General features: G+C 44.1%; 1 protein-coding gene across 1 annotated transcript in view; it reads right to left on the reverse strand.

Annotated features, from left to right (window-relative positions):
* Window positions 1–11,219, reverse strand: part of SLC26A2 (solute carrier family 26 (anion exchanger), member 2) — a 32,477-nt gene extending 21,258 nt beyond the window's left edge. Inside the window, exon 1 of the mRNA XM_011985374.1 lies at window positions 10,972–11,219. The gene's annotated coding sequence lies outside the window, so the exon portion shown is untranslated. The remainder of the gene's footprint in view (window positions 1–10,971) is intronic.
* Window positions 11,220–21,829: the final 10,610 nt, after the last annotated feature.

Below are 21,829 nucleotides of genomic sequence, written 5' to 3' on the forward strand. Positions count from 1 at the left end.
AGCCAGGATGGTCTTGATCTCCTGACCTCGTGATCCGCCCATCTTGGCCTCCCAAAGTGCTGGGATTACAGGCTTGAGCCACCGCGCCCAGCCGAAAGTCACTTACTCTATCACTCATTTGGCAAGTAATTATATATCTTCTGGTCTGATGTTATATTATTTCATTCTCTTTGCACTAAAGCAATTAGTATTTTACCTTTTGTCGTTTACGGATAAAAAATAGTTGAAAGTGGTTTTAGACAAACAAAACTAGGCCAGGCACAGTGGCTCACACCTGTAATCCCAGCACTTCGGGAGGCTGAGATAGGTAGATTGCTTGAGGCCAGGAGTTCGAGATTGGCCTGAGCAACATGATGAAAACCCGTCTCTACTGAAAATAGAAAAGTCAGCCAGGCATGGTGGCGCATGCCTGTAATCCCAGCTACTCAGGAGGCTGAAGCAGGAGAATCGCTTGAACCTAGGAGGTGGAGGCTGAAGTGAGCTAAGATCACGCCACTACACTCCAGCCTGGGTGACAGAATGAGACCCTGTCTCAGAAAAAAAAAAGAAAAAGAAAACTAAACTATAAACAGGTATAACTAAGACAGACTCTCCATGTATATAGTACCATCTGATCCTCTAACTCACTGTTGTCAGACAAGTCCAGGGAAGATCACAGCACTATGAAGGCCCAGGGAGGCCAAGGAGGAGCAAAGCCTTCTGTATTCCTCTCCATTTCATTCACTGATGCCTACAACCAGGATGGCACAGGTTACTTTCCAGGCCCTTGCCCTAGACTAAGAAATTAATACTGTGAGAGGACTGATCCTTTGGAGGAAAAGGATCCATGGGAGGAAAAGATAAGATGACTACTCATCAGAGGAAAACTCAGATCCATCTGTGTTAAATGGGTCTGCAACCCATACTTCCTGCATGAATGTTCTCAAGTGTCAACAAGCCTTCTTCGGCTGGATTGGCTAACTTTTCTATGTGAGCTCCTAGAGGTTGGGTACTGGTCTTCATTAAATTATAACATATTTTAAGCTCCTACTATACGCTAACCACTGTGCTAGACACAATGCATCAGAACCTAGACCCCAAACCTAGGTGTCAATCTTTATTTCCCCTATGCCATACTCCCATATATAATCCATCAGTAAGTCCTGTCTGCTGTGCCTTGAATAATATATCTATCCTCTCCCCACTGCCCAAACTATTTGTAATCCAATCACATCTCACTACTGTCCTACCATTCTCTCTCACCCGGAATATTCTAAGAGCCTACAAGATCTGAACACTGCCTCCCTTTTTGCCCTTATTTCCTACTGGCTTTTTTGCAGCTGCTGGAACATGCCAAGTTGATTCCATTATTAGGGTCACTGTACTTGCTCAAGTTGTCTTTGCCTAGAATAATCATTTCCCAGATCTATACAGGTATGTTCTCATCCTTCAGGTCTCAGCTTTTATTTTTCTTTTTTAGTGACAGGATCTCACTCTGTCACTCAGGCTAGAGCGTGGTGGCATGGTCATAGCTCACTACAGCCTCGAACTCCTAGGCCCAAGCAATCCTCCCACCTCAGCCTCCCAAGTAGCTAGGACTACAGGGACACACCATGATACCTGGCTAATTTATTTTATGTCTTTGTAGAGACACGGTCTTTCTATGTTTCCCAGGCTGGTCTCGAACTCCTGGTCTCAATCAGTTCTTCCACTTCTGCCTCCCAAAGTGCTGGGATGACAGGTGTGAGCCACCATGCCTGGCCTCAGTTTATATGTCAGCTCCTCACAGAAACCCTCCTTGACCATCCCAACCAGATAAAATAATACCTCCTTCCCAGCATCCTCTATATCCTTACCTGGCTTTATTTTCTTCATAGCACTTCAGACTTCTGAATTTATATTATTTACAAGCAAAACTATTACAGTCTTTCTCGTACTTATTATGTTTCCATTATCAAGAACAATGCTTAGCATATATAGTAGAGGTTCAGTAAATCCTTGCTAAAATGAATAAGAACCCAATTTCTACCCACAATCACTGGATTCAGACAGAGTTGAAACAGTAGTCTAGGTACCATAACAGAAAGGTTTAGAGTATTCTGAGAGTAGAGAATAGGCTGCAGGCCAGTGTGAAGTAGGCAGCTGCAACGTTAATAAAAAGGGAAAAGATAACTCAGTCAAGTCAAAGATCACAGTATAGTTCAAGACCCAGGAAAAAGTCACACCAGGTTCCAGGGGCGAAGTTGTAGGAGATAAGGCTGGAGTCAAAGATTAGTTTTTACGTAATCCCAAGAAGTCACGAGTTCATCTTTTAAGCTGCAGTTACCAAAGGCCTAACCTCCAAGACAGGATAGGGCAGGAGGTTTGCCATTTCAGTGGTACAATTAGATAAGAAGTGGTGCTTAAACGACATACACAGACAAATCTAAGATGAATTCTGAGGGACCACACAAAAGGAAGGATGATATATAGGAAGATGGAGAAGAAAATGGAAAGATAGGAAGCAGCAAAAAATCTGACTTTGGGTTTTTTAGATTTGAGATTTCTGTAATATGTCCAGATGGTATGTCCAGCAGGCAATTAGAAATGTGGTTCTCAAGTACAGGAGAGAAGCCAAAATTGGAAAAATAAATAGGGTGGAGGGAAAGGTATACAGTATCTCATTCTCATCTGAATTCCATTTATACGTTCAATAAATGTTTGTTGAATATGTGCTTTATCTTCCTAACTAGATTAAAATTATTCAAGATGTTCTCCACTTTTTGTGTACTATCGTAATACCTAGCATAGAATTAGGCACATACGGGAAGTATCTAATAAATCATTTTTGATGGAAAGATTGGTTTTTATTTTAAAAAGTTATTTTAACGAAAAATTCTCCAAGAAGAATTAGTTTTGATTTTTGTTGGACAAAATTTTGATTTTTGTTTCTTTAAAAGACAATTGAGGCTGGGCGCAGTGGCTCACACCTGTAATCCCAGCACTTCGGGAGGCCAAGGTGGGTGAATTGCTTGAGGTCAGGCGTTCGAGACCAGCCTGGGCAACATGGCAAAACCCTGTCTCTACCAAAAATGCAAAAATTAGCTGGGTGTGGTGGTGCGCACATGCGCACCTGTAATCCCAGCTACTCAGGAAGCTGAGGCACAAAGAATTGCTTGAACCCAGGAGGTGGAGGTTGCAGTGAGCCAAGATTGTGCCACTGCACTCCAGCCTGGGCAACAGAGCGAGAGTCCGTCTCAAAAAAGGACAATTGAGGCCAGGCACGATGGCTCACACCTGTAATCCCAGCACTTTGGGAGGCCAAGGCACCATCCTGGCTAACATGATGAAACCCCGTCTCTACTAAAAATACAAAAAAAAAAAAAAAAATTAGCCGGGCGTGGTGGTGGGCGCCTGTAGTCCCAGCTGCTCTGGAGGCTAAGGCAGGAGAATGGCGTGAACCCGGAAGGCGGAGCTTGCAGTAAGCAGAGATCGCGCCACTGCACTCCAGCCTGGGTGACAGAGCAAGATTCTGTCTCAAAAAAAAAAAAAAAAAAAAAAAAAAAAAAAAAAGACAGTTGATACATTGCTGGTAGAAATGTAAAATGGTGTTAACACTGTGAAACACAGTTTGGTGGTTCCTCAAAAAGTTAAACACAGCACTGCTATATGACCTAGCAATTCCGCTTATACTCAAAGGACTAAAAACTGCAACTCAAACAGATATTTATATACTAATGTTCATAACAACACTATTTACAATAGTCAAAAGGTGAAAACAATCCAAGTGTCCATCAACAGATGAACAGATAAAGCATGGTATAACCATCAAATGGAATATTATTTGACTATTAAAAAGGAATTAAGTTCTGATACTCTTCATCTACAACACGTATGAACCTTAACACCATTATGTTAAGCAAAAGACAGACATGATGCAAACTAAAAAAAAAGAAAAGAAAAGAAAAGAAAAAAGACCTGGATCTTAAAAAAAAAAAAAAAAAAAGACACAAAAGGACAAGTATTGAATGATTCTACCTATACAAAATATCTAGAAAAGGCAAAATGGGCCAGGCAGGGTGGCTCATGCTTATAATCCCAGCACTTTGGAAGGCTGGGGAAGGAGGATTGCTTGAGTTAAGGAGGTCAAGGTTGAAGTGAGCTATGATCATTACACTGCACTCTAGTCCAGGTGACAGAACAACAACAATACAAATACACAGAGACAGAGAGAGAGAGAATAGGCATATTCATAAAGACAGAAAATAAGAGTTTACTGGGTACTGGGGGAAGTGGTGAGTTACTGGTTATAGAGTTTCAATTTCAAGTTTTGGAAATAAATAGTAGTAATGGTTACACACCATTATGCACGTACTTCATGCCACTGCATCGTACACTGTATTAATATTAGATGGAGATTTCAGGGACAAAAACTTTACAAAATGCAAACTAATCAGTCCTCAAGTTCATTTCCTGACACCTCCACCAAAAGAAATAAATTTAAAAAGTCTATACTAATTTCTAGTGACAGAAAGTAAATCAGTGGTTATTTTGGGATAGGAAGTAAGGAAGGGTAGGAGGGAGAGATTACAAAGGGGCATGAGGAGATTCTGGGGATTGATGGATATGTTCACTATCTCGATTGTGGTGACAGTATTTTATATATACAGAGAGAGTACTTTTTAAATATGTACAGTTTATTGTATGTCAGTTACACTACAATAAAGCTATAAAAATAGCTTTTTAAAAAATAAGAATTTTTATCTGAAGGAGAAAACAGTAGCTTGAATATAACCTGTTACATAATTTTCTTTTTCTTTTCTTTAAGAGACACAGTCTCACTCTGTTGCTAAGACTGCAGTGCAGTGGCCATTGATAGGCGTGATCATAGTTCACTGCTACCTTGAACTCCTGGCCTCAAGTGATTCCCCACTTCAGCTTCCAGGTTAGCTGGTATTACGGACACATACCACTGTACCCAACTATGTCCTTTCGTTTTCAATTGCAGTTTCTATTTTAATTCCTAAGAAATCATCACTGAATATTCCAATACTCTGGATACGCAGCCTTGGGAAATGTATTTCTTACGTCCCCAAACACATACAACTAACTTTGGGAGGAAGTACCTAAGCAATGTTTTCTTTCTTTTTGTAATATTTTTCTAAAAACAGTTATATTTAGTCTTAAAATATGACAGCTTCATTGGATATATTTGATGACATATTAATCACATACAGGTTGAGTTTATCCAAAAATCCAAAATCCGAAATGCACCAAAATCCGAAACTTTTGAGCACCAACATGATGCTCAAAAGAAATGCTCACTGGAGCAATTTGGATTTCCAGATTAGAGATGCTCAACTAGTAAGTATAAAGCAAATATCAAAAAAAAAAAAAAAATCAGAAATCGGAAATACTGCCAGTACCAAGCATTTCAGATAAGGGATACTCAACCTGTACTGGGATTTTCCTAAGAAACCTAGGCCATTTAAAACTGAACTTCACAACCTGTTGTGAATATGGTGTGGTATGCGTGTTTGTTTATGTGTGTTTAAGTAACTGCTTTTAACACATAACACAATCTAAAACCACAGGCAGTGAGAGTCAATAGAAAAACTAACCTGTTGTCAGGAGCCCACTCCAGGCAGTCATAACCCTCTGTCCCAACCATGAGATAGTTCAAACTAAATGATCAAATCATTAAGTGGCAGTTTTCCTGAATTACAGGTCTTTAGAGCTAGACAGAGATCAAGAAATCCAACTGCCATGATTTTTTGGTAAGAAATAAGGGTTCAGCTGGGTACCAGTGGTTTACAACTATAATCTCAGCACTTAGGGAGGCCAAGGCAGGCGGATCACTTGAGTTCAGGAGTCCAAGACCAGCCTGGCCCACATGGTGAAACTCCATCTTTACTAAACATCCAAAAATTAGCCAGGCATGGTAGCACATGCCTATAATCCCTCCTACTTGGGAGGCTGAGGCACGAGAATCACTTGAACCCAGGAGACAGAGGGTGAGGTGCAGTGAGGTGAGATTGCACCACTGGACTCTAGCCTAGGCGACAGACATGACTCTGCCTCAAAAAATAAAATAAAATAAAATAAAGGTTCGGATTAGTGAAATCGTTTGCTACTTCAAGGCAGAGATGGATCCAGAACCCAAGTATCCTGACTCCTAACCTTTTTCCTCTAATGGATTGCCTATGCCAGTCTCTATAAGTGTATATACATCAGATAATTACAGGAAAACTAGAGTCAACCTAATAACAACTTAAAGATCTCAAGTTTCTGGAAAACCTGAAGTCTTAACATTGACCTGACATTAATGTGAACAAGTCAACAACCAAAGTCTCCTCTCTTATATGGAAAAATCTCAAACTAGGCTGGTAAGAACTACAGTGTAAGAAAAATATACATATATACACATATATATATTTCAATAAAAATAAACAAACTAGACTAGAATATGTAGTTTGGAAATAATTTTCCAGTACTTCACACGACTTTTCTTTTCTTTTTTTTTGTTTGAGATGGAGTCCACTCTGTTCCCCAGCCTGGAGTGCCATGGTACGATCTCAGCTCACTGCAACCTCCACCTCCCAGGTTCAAGCGATTCTCCTGACTCAGCCTCCCGAGTAGCTGGGAATACAGGCACGTGCCACCACACCTGGCTAATTTTTTGTATTTTTTAGTAGAGGCGGGGATTCCACCATGTTGGCCAGGCTGGTCTTGAACTCTGACCCCAAGTGATCCGCCCACCTTGGCCTCCCAAAGTGCTGGGACTACAGGCATGAGTCATCGCGCCTGGCCACACGCAGCTTGTAAGCAGGGGAATCATGACTTGAACCTATACTGTTACTTGATTGCTTATTTTGAAGCTGTTTTTAAATCTTCAGAAAAATTGAAAGAATGATACATGAAACACACACTAACAATTAACCTATTTAGCAATTTTATAATTCATAAGATGTTAACACACTCTCTCTCCATACTTACATGGGTTTTGTTGTTGTTTCTGAACTATTTGAAAGTTGCAGGCATAGTTCAGCCTTAAACACTTTATCACATTTTTTTTATTTTTTAAAACGGTTTTATTTTGAAATAACTGTAGACTTACAGAAAAGTTGCAAAAATAGTACACAGTTCCTGTATAATGGTCACTCAGTTTCCTCTAATATTGAACCTGCATTTATTTTTTATTTTTTTGAGATGGGGTCTCACTCTGTCACCCAGGCTGGAGTGCAGTGGCATGATCTTGGCTCACTGCAACCTCCATCTCCCAGGTTCAAGCAATCCTCCCACCTCAGCCTCCTGAGTAGCTGGGACCACAAGTGCATGCCACCTTGCCCAGCTATTTTTTTGTATTTTTTGTAGAGACACGTTTTCACCATGTTGTCCAGGCTGACTTGAACTCCTGAGCTCAAGTGATCTGCCTGCCATGGCCTCCCAAATTGCTAGCATTACAGGCGTGAGCCATGGTGCCCAGCCTGAACCTACATTTTTAAAGCACTATGCCTCTTCTTCAAAAGACGCATTCATTAGCAAGACGACATCAACCATTTCGATATGCTCCCCAAAAACCTGCACTGGCTCCCTATCTCCTACCAAATATGGTCTAAAAACATTGGTATAAGCTTCTATGAATGAGCCTGAAACCGCCACTGTCTTGCTTCCTCCCATGCAGCCCTAATGTTCCAATCACCAGTCCATGAAAATATTAAGCAGCCTTTGCCCTCAGGGACTTTGCTCAGGTTGCCCAGCCTCAAATGACACCTTATAAATTAGTCCCTTCCTAGATACAATATATCAAATAGAGGCCAGGCACAGTGGTTCATGTCTGTAATCCCAGTGCTTTGGGAGGCCAAGGCAGGAAGATCACTTTGAGGCCAGGAGTTTGAGGCCAGCCTGGGCAACATAGCAAGGCCTCATCTGTACCAGAAAAAAAAAAGTTAAAACAAAGATATAAAATAGCAGGCCGGGTGCAGGGGCTCATGCCTGTAATCCCAGCACTTTGGGGGGCCAAGGCAGGTGGATCATCTGAGGCCAGGAGTTAGAGACCAGCCTGGCCAACATGGTGGAACCCCGTCTCTATTAAAAAACACAAAAAATTAGGCCAGGCGCGGTGACTCATGCTTGTAATCCCAGTACTTTGAGAGGTGGAGGTGGGCGGACCACAAGGTGAAGAGATTGAGATCATCCTGGCCAACATGGTGAAACCTCATCTCTACTAAAAATAGAAAAATTAGCTGCACATGGTGGCACATGCCCGTGGTCCCAGCTACTTGGGAGGCTGAGGCAGGAGAATCGCTTGAACCCAGGAGGCAGAGGTTCCAGTGAGCCAAGATTGCGCCACTGAACTCCAACCCGGAGACACAGCGAGACTCTGTCTCAACAACAACAAAAAAGAAATACAAAAAATGAGCCAGGCATGGTGTTGTGTGCCTGTAATCCCAGCTACTGGGGAGGCTGACACAGCAGAATCACTTGAACCCAGGAGGCAGAGGTTGCAGTGAGCCAAGATCGCGCCACCGCACTCCAGCCTGGGCAACAAGAGTGAAACTCTGTCTCAATAAATAAATAAATAAATAAATAAATAAATAAATAAATAAATAAATGCACCACTGCCATTACTGCCATTTCCATGTCTTCCTCCTGGGCGCAGCCCTGCCTTGCACTCCTATGCCCTTTGCTTTATTTTTCTCCATAGCTCTTCTCACCATTACATACTACACATTGTTAATTGTCTTTCTCATGAGGGCAGTGACTTGCTCTGTTTTGTTCAAAGCTGTATTCTCAGTGTCTTGAACATGTCTTGCACCTTATAAATGCTTAGCAAGTATCTGTTGAGTGAATTAGAATTTAACAGCTACATGATAAGGAAAAAGGAGTTACTTTCCCCCATTCTCACTTAACTCTCCAACCCCACTCTTCTGCCCCCACATGCCAAAACCAAACTTACGTCAAGAAATTACAGCTTGTCAAGCATCTGCCTGGGGGTTTATGTTCTCTAAAAGCGTGATTATCCTTCTGTCAATCATGGGGAAAAAATAAAAAAATAAAAGTGTGGGCAGGGCACAGTGGCTCATGCCTATAATCCCAGCACTTCAGGAGGCCAAGACAGGAGGATTGCTTGAGCTTAGGAATTTGAAACCTGACTGGGCAATGTGGTGAAACACCATCTGTACAAAAACTACAAAAACTAGCCAGGTATGGTAGCGTGCACCTGTGGTCCCAGCTACTCGGGAGGCTGAGGTGGAAGGATTGCTTGAACCCACAAAGTCAATGCTGCAGTGAGCCTAGATCGCGCCCTGCACTTCTAGCCTGGATGACAAAGTGAGACCTGGTCTCCAAAACAAAAGTCAAATCAGAAATATATAAAAAGTGTAATTAATGTTTTTTTCCCCTCAAAAATTACCTCTAGCCCATAGTATGTTCATCTCTAGATCTTCCCCTAGGAGGCAGCACATTACAGTACAATAATTTTCAAATACAGAGAGCTGTTAGCTTCTTAGGACCACCCCTGCAAATCCAGGATGAGATCCAGGGCTCCGCACCCTAGATGATGCTGAACCAGTGAGCTTAGGACCACACTTGGACAATCACTGGATATATTCTGGAAGTCAAACAGATCTCTGTTCAGATCCCAGCTATACTGTTCAGCAGTTATATGGCACTGGGTAAAACTTCACTTTACTCAGCATCAATTTCTGACCTGTAAAATGGGGTAACATTACCTAACTTGCTGGTTTGTAAGGCTAACACAACTACCTACCACAGTGCCTGGCACATAGCATTTACTCAATAAACAATAGCTATTAGTCTCTGTCCCTTGCTATCTCCTGCCTTGAGATTCCTGTTTGTTTTTAAAGGGTTCATTCCTTTCCAACAGCTTTGGCCCTCCATTTCTTATTGATTCAATTTTCAAAAACAAAAAGTTCTGCTTAATTTAGTATTGCATATCATATTAGTTGTAGACTTCACATAAAGAACTGTTGGGGATAAGAAGAAAAAACAGGTTAACTAGAATGGGTGCCGGAAGGCAATTTAAGTTCTGAACGTTTCTAACTCACTGTGGTCCCCAATCTTTGCAGGGAAGGAGCCCAGCCTGATAGTCTATGAGTTTGGAGAGCTGGGTACAAGTCCTAGCTCTGCAAAAGACTTGCTGTGTAATTTTAGGCAAGGCTCTGGGCCCTCTCTGTCTTCTCAGTGTTTCCATCCATCCAGTGAAATAATTCCAACTTAGTGTATGAATCAGAAAGAACAAGTCCTGATTTTGCACTTAATCGGGTGTGTGATTTTTTTTTTTTTCTTGAGACGGAGTTTCGCTCTTGTTGCCTAGGCTGTAGTGCAATGGCACAACGCAACCTCCGCCCCTCAGGTTCAAGCGATTCTCCTGCCTCAGCTTCCTGAGTAGCTGGGATTACAGGCATGCACCACCACGTCCGGTTAATTTTGTATTTTTAGTAGAGATGGGGGTTGCTCCACGTTGGCCAGGCTGGTCTCGAACTCCCGACCTCAGGTGATCCGCCCGCCTCGGCCTCCCAACGTGCTGGGATTACAGGCGTGAGCCACCACGCCCGGTGGGTGTGTGATTTTCAATAACCAAGATAACCAAGCCGTCTCGCCTGTCCCGGCCTGTTTCCCCATCTGTCCGAGGTGGTGGTGGCTCCTATCTCCTGGATCCCGATTCCAGATATCTAGGTTCGAGACGATCAACGACGACTGGAAAAGCAGCGGAGTGCGTGGCACCCGGCGAGATATGCGGGATGGAGGGTGGGTGGGCAGCCGCCAGCCAGAGGGGCGGGCCCGGATCACAGGGGTGCAGCGCCACTCGCCCGGCCCCGGACCACCCGGGAAATAACCAGACGCACGTCCCGCTCCACGGCGGCGACCCCTGATCTAGGATTCTACCGCGCGGGGACCCAGGCAGAATGACTCTGGCAGGGGCCCGCTGACCGCGTGGCGGCCACCACCGCTCCCTCCCTCTTCCCTAGTCCGCTTCCCTATTCTCACCTCTCGGGGCCGGGCCGCCCCACGCAACCAGGCGCCGCGGCACGCGTCTTCCACCGTTGCAGGACTGAGGTGGACACCGCGGCGCCGTCAGAGCTAGACCTGCCCGTCCCTTTCCCCGCCCATCGCTCGGACTCCTGAGGAGGCGGGGCCCGGCTGGCGGGACCTACGGGCGCGGCGGGGACGCACCGGCGAAGAGGTGCCGGATGCGGAGCCAGTGCAAACGCCCGCGGCCGAGGCCGTCACGTAGTTATGCCGAACGAGCGACGCTACCACCAGCCAATAACTCGGCCCAGACCGGGGAGGGTGCCGCCCTCTGACTACTCTCCTCCTCGCGATTTGCTGCCCTGGACAGAAGAGCCCACACTTGCACGGATTCTTAGGGAGGTTCCGCCCTTGCCTTTGTGGCGTTGACTCCTCCGCTGAGAGAGCAAATGACCGGCCTCGGCGGCTAGCTTGTGGCCAGGGTGAAATAGCAGACGAGGTGCGGAAGCACTCTGCCCATAGTTTTGAAGGGCTCAGCGTTTGCGATCGGCCACGTCTTTATCCAGTACTTCTTGGGACCCTGTTCCCTCCCACCCGCCTTTGTAGAAGGGGAAATTGAGTCCCCGAACGGGGAAAGGTCTCCTAGAATGTTAGAGGCTCTTGTCCCACTATAACTCATTTCCCATCAAAGACTCCAGTAACCAGAAGACTAAAATGTAAATTAAAAGGCCAGGCGCAGTGGCTCACGCTTGTAATCCCAGCACTTTGGGGGGCCGAGTAGGGAGGATCGCTTGAACCCAGGGGTAGACCAACCTGGGCAGTATAGCGGAACTTTGTCTCTATAAAAATTAAAATGTAAATTAAAATGTAATTGTAGTTTTTGCTAAAATCCTTAGTGGGTTTCATGGCATTTGTAGGTAAAATCAAACCCTCCCTATGCCCTCAAGTTACTGTGTGCTTCGGGCACTCATCTGTGCCCACCTCCCTCGCTGATTTCCACCCATACTGGCCCCCTTTGCTCGCCACGCTTGTTCTCTTTAGGGACCTAAACATTGGTTCTGGCTACCTGATTTCTTCTGGTCTCTCAGGTCTCACCCAAAACACCAGCCCTTTCCACAGCGAGGCCGTCCCTGACCACCCTGTGTAAACTAGACGGTCAGTCACATCCTTTCAGGTCGTCTTGATTTAATGATCAGCCCCGAACTGGCCACTGTTGAGTATGTGTTAATTTGTTTATTCCTCACCTTGTTTGTAGCTTGCACGGGCCCACCAGATGAGGGTGAAGGAGGGCCTGTGAAGGAAGCATGATAAACTTCCTTTCCTTCCCTTTCCGGTGAACGTCTTCACAGTCATTTCTTATCTAGAGATGATCCCCAGGTTTCTGTTACCCATCAGATTCAGAGTTTCCAAAAAGTCATCAGCTGTCTCGGGAATCAGAACACGAACACCTAGGTTCTACTCCTGATGCTGCCCCTTGTGGCTGAGGACAAATCATTTCACCTCAATGGACATCCATGTTTTCACCTTTCAAAGGGTAGTTACCGCCCTAGCACCCAGAGTCCTGGAGAGGGTCAGGTAAGGCAATCAGTGTAAAGTCCTTTGTTTAAGCCCTATAGATTGCACAACAAGCAGAATAACAGTTTCTGGATGTTTATCATGTGCCTGCGCAGAACTCTTCACATTCATTATATAAGTTAATCCTCACAACAGCTTTAGAGGAAGTACTATAGTATGATTCTTCTGTTTTTGGTGAAGAAATGAGACTCAGAGATGTTAGGTGAGCTGCCCAACGTCCCATAGTTAATAAGTGACGGTAGCATGATTTTAACACAGTCACATCTGACTGCAAAGCCCACTCTCAACCACTACACTCCCTGTGCTATGCAAATGCAAGAATCCACTCCCATCCTTGCAGGTAAAATTTATTTATTTATTTATTCATTTATGTATTTGTTTTCTTGTCTATTTTAGGAAGCCAGGATCTTGCATATAACAGACACCAATAAAGATTGGCCAAATTTGGCCGGGCATGGTGGCACATGCCTGTAAGCCACTTGAGCTCAGGAGTTAGAGACCAGCCTGAACACGGGGAAACCCAATCTCTACCAAAAAATAGAAAAAAGTAGCCAGGCGTGGTAGCATGTGCTTGTAGTCCCAGCTACTCAGGAGGCTGGGGTGGGAGCTTGAGCCCTGTAGGCAGAGGTTGCAGTGAGCCAAGATCGTGCCACTGCACTCCAACCTGGGTGACAGAGTGAGATCCCATCTCAAAAACAAACAAACAAACAAAAAACACTAGACTTGTCAAATTTAATACTGCCTATCATTCTTTGATTTTATTTCATACATATTCATCTGCATTACAGATGAAGAAACTGGGGCTCAGAATATTATTACTTACCAAGTTTATTCAGCTAACAAGCGGTGGATTTTGAGATGTGTTGGAGGTGGATTTTTGACCTGGGAGCTGTGACATGCCAGCACCCGAGAACATGTAGCTATAGCCTGGGGCCTGGAGAAGCTGCTAGTAAAGAAACTTTAGGTTGGCCATTGGTGCCTCTCTGCCTCGTAGTTCAGCATCCCTGGCTGCTGTTTACTGTTGTGGTCCCTCCCTGCCCTCCACACACACATCCCAAGGGGCTCCATGGAGCCAGACTTTGGTCTGCCATGCTACCTTCCCTTCACTGATGTTCCAGCGCTCCACAGCGGGAATCAAAGGCAGGGGGTGGAGGGGTGGGTGGTGGGAACAATAACCAAAACCCTGCTACTGGAAAGCTGGCCAATAATTAGCTTCTCCTTGATGACATCACGTCAGCAGCACTTGGATCTCTTTACCCCTAGCCTGGGCATTTTTTCCCTCCTGTTGGTCTCAGGGTTCATAGAGGTGACTGGCAGCCGGAGGGCCACATTTTATAGCCATTACCCTTCCCAAATAGCTTTTCCAAAGTGTAACTAATGATGTATGCACTGGGGTCATGGTGGGCCAGCAAAGAGGTCATTTCAGGTTGGGGCCACTTCAGGATTTACCTCCTCAGCTACCCCCTGACCACCTACTCTTCCCAGGTGGGACAAGTCACTTCCTCTGAGGCCCCACTGGACCTTGAACTCCCACTGGACTCCCACTATTCAATGAGCTATTCCTAGTGTGCTATTCAGGCTTCATTTTCACTGCTATAAGTGTCTTTTTTTTTTTCTTTTGAGACAGGGTCTTGCTCTGTCACCCAGGCTGGAGTGCAGTGGCGCAATTATAGATCTCTGTAACCTCGAACTCCTGGGCTCAAGTGATCCTCCCACCTTAGCCTCCTGAGTAGTTAGAACCACAGCCAAACGCCACCACACCCAGCTAATTTTTTAATTTTTGTAGAAATGGGGGTCTCCCTATGTTGCCCAGCCTGATCTCAAACTCCTGGCCTCAAGTTATCCTCCTGCCTTGGCCTCCCAAAGTATTGGGATTACAGGCATGAGCCACCATGCCTGGGCCATTTTACTTTTTTGCAAAACGTTTTGTAAAATGTTAGCTCCGATTGTTCTTGGAAAGAGGTAACACAAAGTAAACAAATTAAAAAGGTCAAGGGTTTACAGTAAAAAGTAAATCTTCCTCATAGCCAAATTTTACCCCGGTGTATCTTTCTAGAGGCAAATACAGCACCCGTTTTCCTGTGTTGCTTTCCAGGTTTATTCTATACCAGCAGTTCTCAGTTCTGTACAAGGTCAGGAGTTCGTGACCAACCTGGCCAACATGGTGAAACCCTGTCTCTACTAAAAATACAAAAAATTAGCCAGGCATGGCGGTGGGTGCCTGTAATCTCAGCCACTCGGGAGGCTGAGGCAGGAGAATCGCTTGAACCCAGGAGGTGGAGGTTGCAGTGAGCAGAGACTGTACCATTGTACTTCAGCCTGGGCAACAAGAGCGAAACTCCGTCTCAAAAAAAAAAAAAAAGAGTCTCTTGGGGAACTTTTAAAAAAATGGTAATGTTTAGGTCCCACCACCAGATCTAATTTTATTAGTGCTGAGTGGACTCAGACATTGATAGCTTTTAAAAGCCTGCCATGCAGCCATGAAAAAGAACAAAATCATGTCCTTTGCAGCAATATGGGTGGAGCCGAAGGCAATTATCCTAAGCAAAATAACTCGGAAACAGAAAACACACATGTTCTCACTTATAAGTGGGAACTAAACAATGGGTACACATGGTCATAAAGATGGAAATTACAGACACTGGAGACTCCAAAAGAGGAGCACGAGGGTTGAAAAATTACCTGTCAGGGCCGGGTGCAGTGGCTCGTGCCTGTAATCCCAGCACTTTGGGAGGCCAAGGTGGGTGGATCACCTGATGTCAAGAGTTTGAGACCAGCCTGGCCAACATGGTGAGACCTCAACTCTACTAAAAACACAAAAATTAGCCAGGCATGGGGACAGCCACCTGTAATCCCAGCTACTCAGGAGGCTGAGGCAGGAAAATCACTTGAACCCAAGGGGCGGAGGTTACAGTGAGCCCAGATCGTGCCACTTCATGCCAGTCTGGGCTAAAGAGCGAAACTCTGTCTCAAAAAAAAGAGAAAGAAACAGAAAAATTGCCTGTTGGATACAATGTTCACCATTTGGGTATTTGAGTATTGGGTATGCTAGAAACCCAGTTCCCTCCAGTATGTATATACCCATGTAACAAACAAGCACATGTACACCCTGAATCTAAAATAAAAATAAATTTTAGAAATAAAAAATTAAAAAAGCTCCCCAGGATATTCTTTTTTTCTTTTTCCTTTTTTTTTGAAACAGGGTCTCACTCTGTTGCCCACGCTGGAGTACAGTGGTACAATCATGGCTCACTGCAGCCTCAACTGCCCCAGGCTCAGGTGACCTTTTCACCTCAGCTTCCCAAGTAACTGGGACTACAAGCACGTGCCACCACACCTGGCTAATTTTTGTATTTTTTATAGAGATGGAGTCTTGCTGTGTTGCCCAGATTGCCCTTGAACTCCTGATCTCAAGCGATCCTCTCACCTTGTCCTCCCAAAGTATTGGGATTACAGGTGTGAGCCACTGCTCCCAGCCCCACTAGAGATTCTAAGCACACCTGGGGTTGGCAAACCACAATTATATGCATATATAAGACTCTCTCTATATATTTTTTAAACAAGAGGTGCATAGAATTCATACCATTCTGTTCCTTTTTAAAAATTATGTGTTGAAGATTACTTTATATCAGTGCATACAGAACTGCTTTCTGTCTATTGCTGAATAAATTACTCCAAAAGGTAGAAGCTTAAAGCAACAATAATCTTTTTATTTTTTTCTCAGTTTCTGTGGGTCAGGAATTTGGCAAAGACTTGCAGGGTGGTTCTGGCTTGGGATCTCTCAGAGAGATGCAGTGTGACTGTAGATAGTGGCTAGAGTTGGGACAGAATCAGGGCTAGAGCAGCTGACTGCCATCTGGACAGCTCTTTCCTCCTTCATCCAGTTGCAGGGCTTCTCCTTATGTCTCTCTGCAGGGGCTAGTTTAGGCTTTCTCACACAGTTTCAGGGCGGTTTGTGATTAAATGCTAGGTGAAGGCTTCAAGAGCCAGTGTCCCAGCAGTAACAAGGATGCTGCATAACCTTTTAGGATCTAGCCTCAAAAGTCACAGAGAGAGAGAGTGCAGTGGCACGCTTGTAATCCTAGCGCTTTGGGAGGCTGAGGCAAGAGGATAGCTTGAGACCAGTGTGGACAACATAGCAAGACCTGGTCGCTACAAAAAATTTTAAAAAATTAGCCAGGGGTGGTTGTGTGCATCTGTGGTCCCAGCTACTCGGGAGGCTGAAGTGGGAGAATCCCTTGAGCCCAAGAGTTCGGGGCTGCAGTGAGCTATAAACATGCCATTGCATTCCAACTTGGGCAACAGAAGGAGACCTTGCCAAACGGCAACCAAAACAAAAGCCACAAAGCTTCACCTCCATTGCAGTCTGTTGGTTAAAAGTCATAAAAGCCTGCCTGATTTTAAGGGGAGGGGAATAGACCTCAAGTCTCAATGGGCAAAGTGTCCGAGTTGCATGATAAGAAAGGGATGTGGGACGGGAAATATTGGCCACAGCAGCCGCATGGTATTCCATTGTTTGCAGGTATCATCAATTATCTAAGCATTGACAGACGTGTTGTTTTTAGTCTTTTAATATTACAAACAGTGCTCTGAATGTTGACAGTTTTCCTCTGCCCTCTCTCACCCAATCCCTAGAGGGGGCTTGGCCCTTCATGACCATTTATCTGTCAGAGCCACTGTGGCAGGGCAGAAAGCAACCACGCCCAGGTTCAAGAAAGCAACTATCTATTCCTGCTGTTGACTTTGGAGGGAAATTAGGCTGAATTGCTTCAGAGGGAGAGAGAATGGAGGGCCAGATAGTCGAGAAGAAAGATTTTTGAGAGCCTTCCCCAAAATGCAGACAGGGTCTGGGCTTTGCAGGAGCCTTGAGTGAAAAGAACCCAGGACACTCTCTGCCCTGGAGAGTGGGGACAGCCTCCTATGAAGGTGGCTGTTAGTGCCCCGGGAGGCTGGAGCCTGGAAGTGGGAGGTCCCAGCCATAGCAAGGACCCCCAATGCCTGGCTAAGAGCAAAACTGCTGGCCTTTCCGGGGCCACGCCAGCTTAGATGAGGGGTGTATTTGTGGTGGCAAAGCAGACTAAAGGTAAGATGGCTTTTATGAGGCTGGAGTAAGGCCAATAAACCTACACATGACCCTGGAGAGGGACATCGGTCACAATAATTATTGAGATTGAATATCCTGCCAGCACTGTGGGGTAGGGGCTTAGAGCATATAAAATTTGATTTGGTCTGGTCGAACCCTGACTGAAAAAAGATAAAATTAAAATAAAAAATTAAAATAAAATTTGATTTGGAGAAAGAAAAGTAATGTGACTCTTACACTCAGGGTGAGGGAGTACAAATCACTCTTGTTATAAATATTTAGATACAGAACGCGATCTGTTATTTGACATTTCACAGCAACCACAAGCCCCACCATTCGGATCTGTTCTTTCAGATACGTGGGCTAAGAGCTGTGGGAGATGGTCATTCAAAACGAAACATGATCTTTGCGTCAAAATATTGACTTTCCTATTATTTCCTTATTTAAATTCAGATTTCTGGATAGCCAGGACAAGATCTGAAAGGATTACCTTTTTCTGTCTTTCTGGTCAAGTTTTTGATTAAGAAGATAAAAAAAAAAAAATCAAGCAAGTGGGCAAAGATTTAACTACACAAATGTTCATTTAAAAAATGAACAGTCAAAATAACCAACAGTTGAAAATATGTTAAATAAATTACAGTACAGCCTCCCTATGGAAGTCTGTGAGGCCATAAAAAAATCACTTGATAAAAGAATATTTAATAGCACAGATGTTTACATATATTTTATTATTATTATTATTTTATTTTATTTTTTGGAGACAAAGTTTTGCTCTTGTTGCCCAGGCTGAAGTGCAGTGGCGCAATCTCGACTCACTGCAACTCAGCTTCCTGGGTTCAAGCGATTCTCCTGCCTCAGTCTCCTGAGTTGCTGGGATTACAGGTGCCTACCACCATGCCTGGCTAATTTTTTTATTTTTAGTAGAGATGGGGTTTCACCATATTGATCAGCCTGGTCTCAAACTCCTGACCTCGTGATCCACCCACCTCGGCCTCCCAAAGTGCTGGGATTACATAGGTGAGCCACTGCACCTGGCCTATTTACGTGTTTTTTAAACAAACAAAATATGTGTTATAAAACCACAGTTGTGTTTTTTAAATTACATGATTGGAAAAAAAGGATATATATTAAAATGTTTCTCTTGGTGGTAACCATTATATTCCTGTTTTGTTTACTTGTATTTTCTCAATTATCTGCAACACAAAGATATATTACTTTATTTAAAAAAAATTTTTGGCTTGCCAGGCGTGGTGGCTCACGCCTGTAATCCCAGCACTTTGGGAGGCCGAGGCGGGTGGATCACGAGGTCAGGAGATCAAGACCATCCTGGCCAACATGGTGAAACCCCGTCTCTAATAAAAGTACACAAATTAGTTGGGCGTGGTGGTGCACACCTGTAGTCCTAGCTACTCAGGAGGCTGAGGCAGGAGAATCGCTTGAACCCAGGAGGCAGAGATTGCAGGGAGCCGAGATTGCGCCACGGGACTCCAGCCTGGCGACAGAGCGAGACTCTGTCTCAAAAAATAAAAAGATGTGGCTTAAAAATAATAGGCAAATATCTATATCTATATCGCTTCTCCTTTTTACCAAATATCACTGCCTCATACTTAGCTTACATTATCATTATTAATAGCATAATTGATTGAGAGCCGGCCGTCAACCAGGTTCAATATACATACTGCTTCTTCTTCCCACAACAGCTCTATAAAATAAGTATCATTGTTTCCCACAATTTGCAAATGAGAAAATGAAGACCAGAGAGTAAATAATGTGTCTAACGTCAAAATTATAAATTGTGGGAAAAGCTGTCTCTGATTCCAATGCCTAAGCATACCTTCCTGCCTGTTGCCTTTTTTTTCTTTTCTTTTCTTTTCTTTTGAGACAAGGTCTTGCTGTGTTGCCAAGGCTGGCCTCAACCTCAACTCCTGGGCCCCAGAAATCCTCCCATCTCAGCCTCCTAAGTAGCTGGGATTACAGACATGCCATATCATGCCCAGCCTAGCTGTTGCCTTTCTGTGACTATTGCCAAACAGTAGGTTTTCAGGACCTAATTTTATCTGACCTTTTCAGGACTGCCCAAAGTTCCCAACTCTTTTTGAGTATAGATTCCTTTCGTAATCTGGCTTTTAAAAAAGGGCATAAGGTTAAAATGCACATACGGATGAACTTTTTCATGGCTCATCTGCGGACCCAGATTAGATCCTTAAGGTAAAACAAAGAGAACTTCAAAGATTAGCCAAGCTTCAGGGACACAGACCCAATGGGTCCCAAGTAGCCAAATAAAATCACTTAATCAACAGGCGACCACAAAATGCGGAATTGACATCAACTCTAGATCAAGGGTAAGCACAAATGAGATGTGGGAGTGTGCTAAGGTTAAGTATAGAATGAGGGTGGAGACCGACAAGGCTGTTTAGGCAGTTCTAAGGGCCGGTTCACAAGGGAAACAGTCTTCCCTTCTGTGGCTTCCCAGAGAAGGTAGGGTTTGGAAAGCCAGAAGCAGAAAGGCTTCCATTAGGAAATGCAGGCTAAATTGACATTTAAGTCCAGCGAAATGTCCAGAATGGGGACACTTAGTGCCTCCGGGATGTCCTACAGAGGCTCTAGGACACACAGATCACACAAGTTTGCACCATTCTTTCTCAAGCCCCCTCTCCTAGTCAGCCAGCGTGGCTTCCACATTCTACTTCTTGCTTCTAACCCACTCATTTCTCTCAGTTCTTTTGCCTCCTATCTTGGGCCAGGTCCTCATTACTCCAGGAATATTGCAACAACCTCCTTATTAACTTGCTAGCCCCAGATTCATCTTCTTATATAAATATCGATATTTGATTCCTCTTTGCCATGTTCTCTGCTCTCATACCTTCAATGACAGGGAGCTCACTACCTATGAGGTAATCCAGTTAGTCCTTGGTAGTGACAATAACTAGTAATGATTGAATACCTATGATTAAATTGAGCAGTATGAAATTGTCATTTGCGTAGAATAAAAATAATCATTGGCAGTTTTATATGGTTTAACTTAATATTCATCAGGTGCATAGCTTTGCATTATATTTACTATATTATCTCATTTAATCTCCAAACAACCATGTCAAATAATTCTAATTTTACAGACAAGCAGAGTGAGGTCCAGGAGAAATTAACTAATTTACACAGATAGCAAATAACAGGCCCAGACTCAGCCCCAGGTCTAACTCTCAAGCTCTACGTCATAAGCACTCTGGGTACTGTCTTCTTATAACAACCTGTATGTCTCATCTGCTGGCTAGTCCTGCTTTCTGAATCCTTCCTGAACAAACTGGCACTCTCCCTCACCTCCAACAGCCTTTCAGAGCTTCCTCCCAATTGAATACCCCCAGTTCCTTTACCGTAGCTATTTGCAGTAGTGATGAATGGCCTGTGGAGATCTTTACACCCCACACTAGAATTTGTGGTGGCCACTCATATGCTGACCAGCCTGTTCACATTCTAGTAGGTCCTGAATTTCAGAGTGCTATTCTTTCCAAAAAGAGAACTTGCAAAACATCTCTCCTTGATCCATTTGATTCCTTACTTGGTCCTGTTTCTTTTCTTTATTCCCTCCTCTTTACCTCCAAACTTGCAGTCTTTTTTTTTTTTCTTTTGTTTGTTTGTTTGTTTGTTTTGAGATGACATCTCGCTCTGTCGCCCAGGCTGGAGTGCAGTGGCTCAATCTCGGCTCACTGCAGCCTCTGCCTCCAGGGTTCAAGCAATTCTCCCATCTCAGCCTCCCGGGTAGCTGGGATTACAGGCATACGCAATCTTGCCTGGCTATTTTTTGCAATTTTAATAGAGACTGGGTTTCGCCATGTTGGCCAGGCTGGTTTGCAACTCCTGACCTCAAGTGATCTACCTGCCCCATCCTCCCAAAATGCTGGGATTACAGGTATGAGCCACCATGCCTGGCCCAACTTGCAATCTTAAAATCACCTGTGGACCCAGCAATTCTGCTCCTGGATATATACCCAAGAGAAATGAAAACATATGTCCACACAAAGACTTGTACAAGAATGTTCATAATAGCCAAAAAGTGGAAACAACCCAAATGTCCATCAAGTGATGAATGGCTAAACAAAATAGGGTATATCTATGCGATGCAACATTATTCAGCCATAAAAAGGAATTATACTTTTCATTCATAAAGGAATGATACATTTCAGCAGAGCATGGTGACACAAAGGAATAAAATACTGATAC

The sequence above is a fragment of the Mandrillus leucophaeus genome, unplaced genomic scaffold (assembly GCF_000951045.1).
Source record: "Mandrillus leucophaeus isolate KB7577 unplaced genomic scaffold, Mleu.le_1.0 Scaffold282, whole genome shotgun sequence".
In the NCBI taxonomy this organism is placed as follows: domain Eukaryota; kingdom Metazoa; phylum Chordata; class Mammalia; order Primates; family Cercopithecidae; genus Mandrillus; species Mandrillus leucophaeus.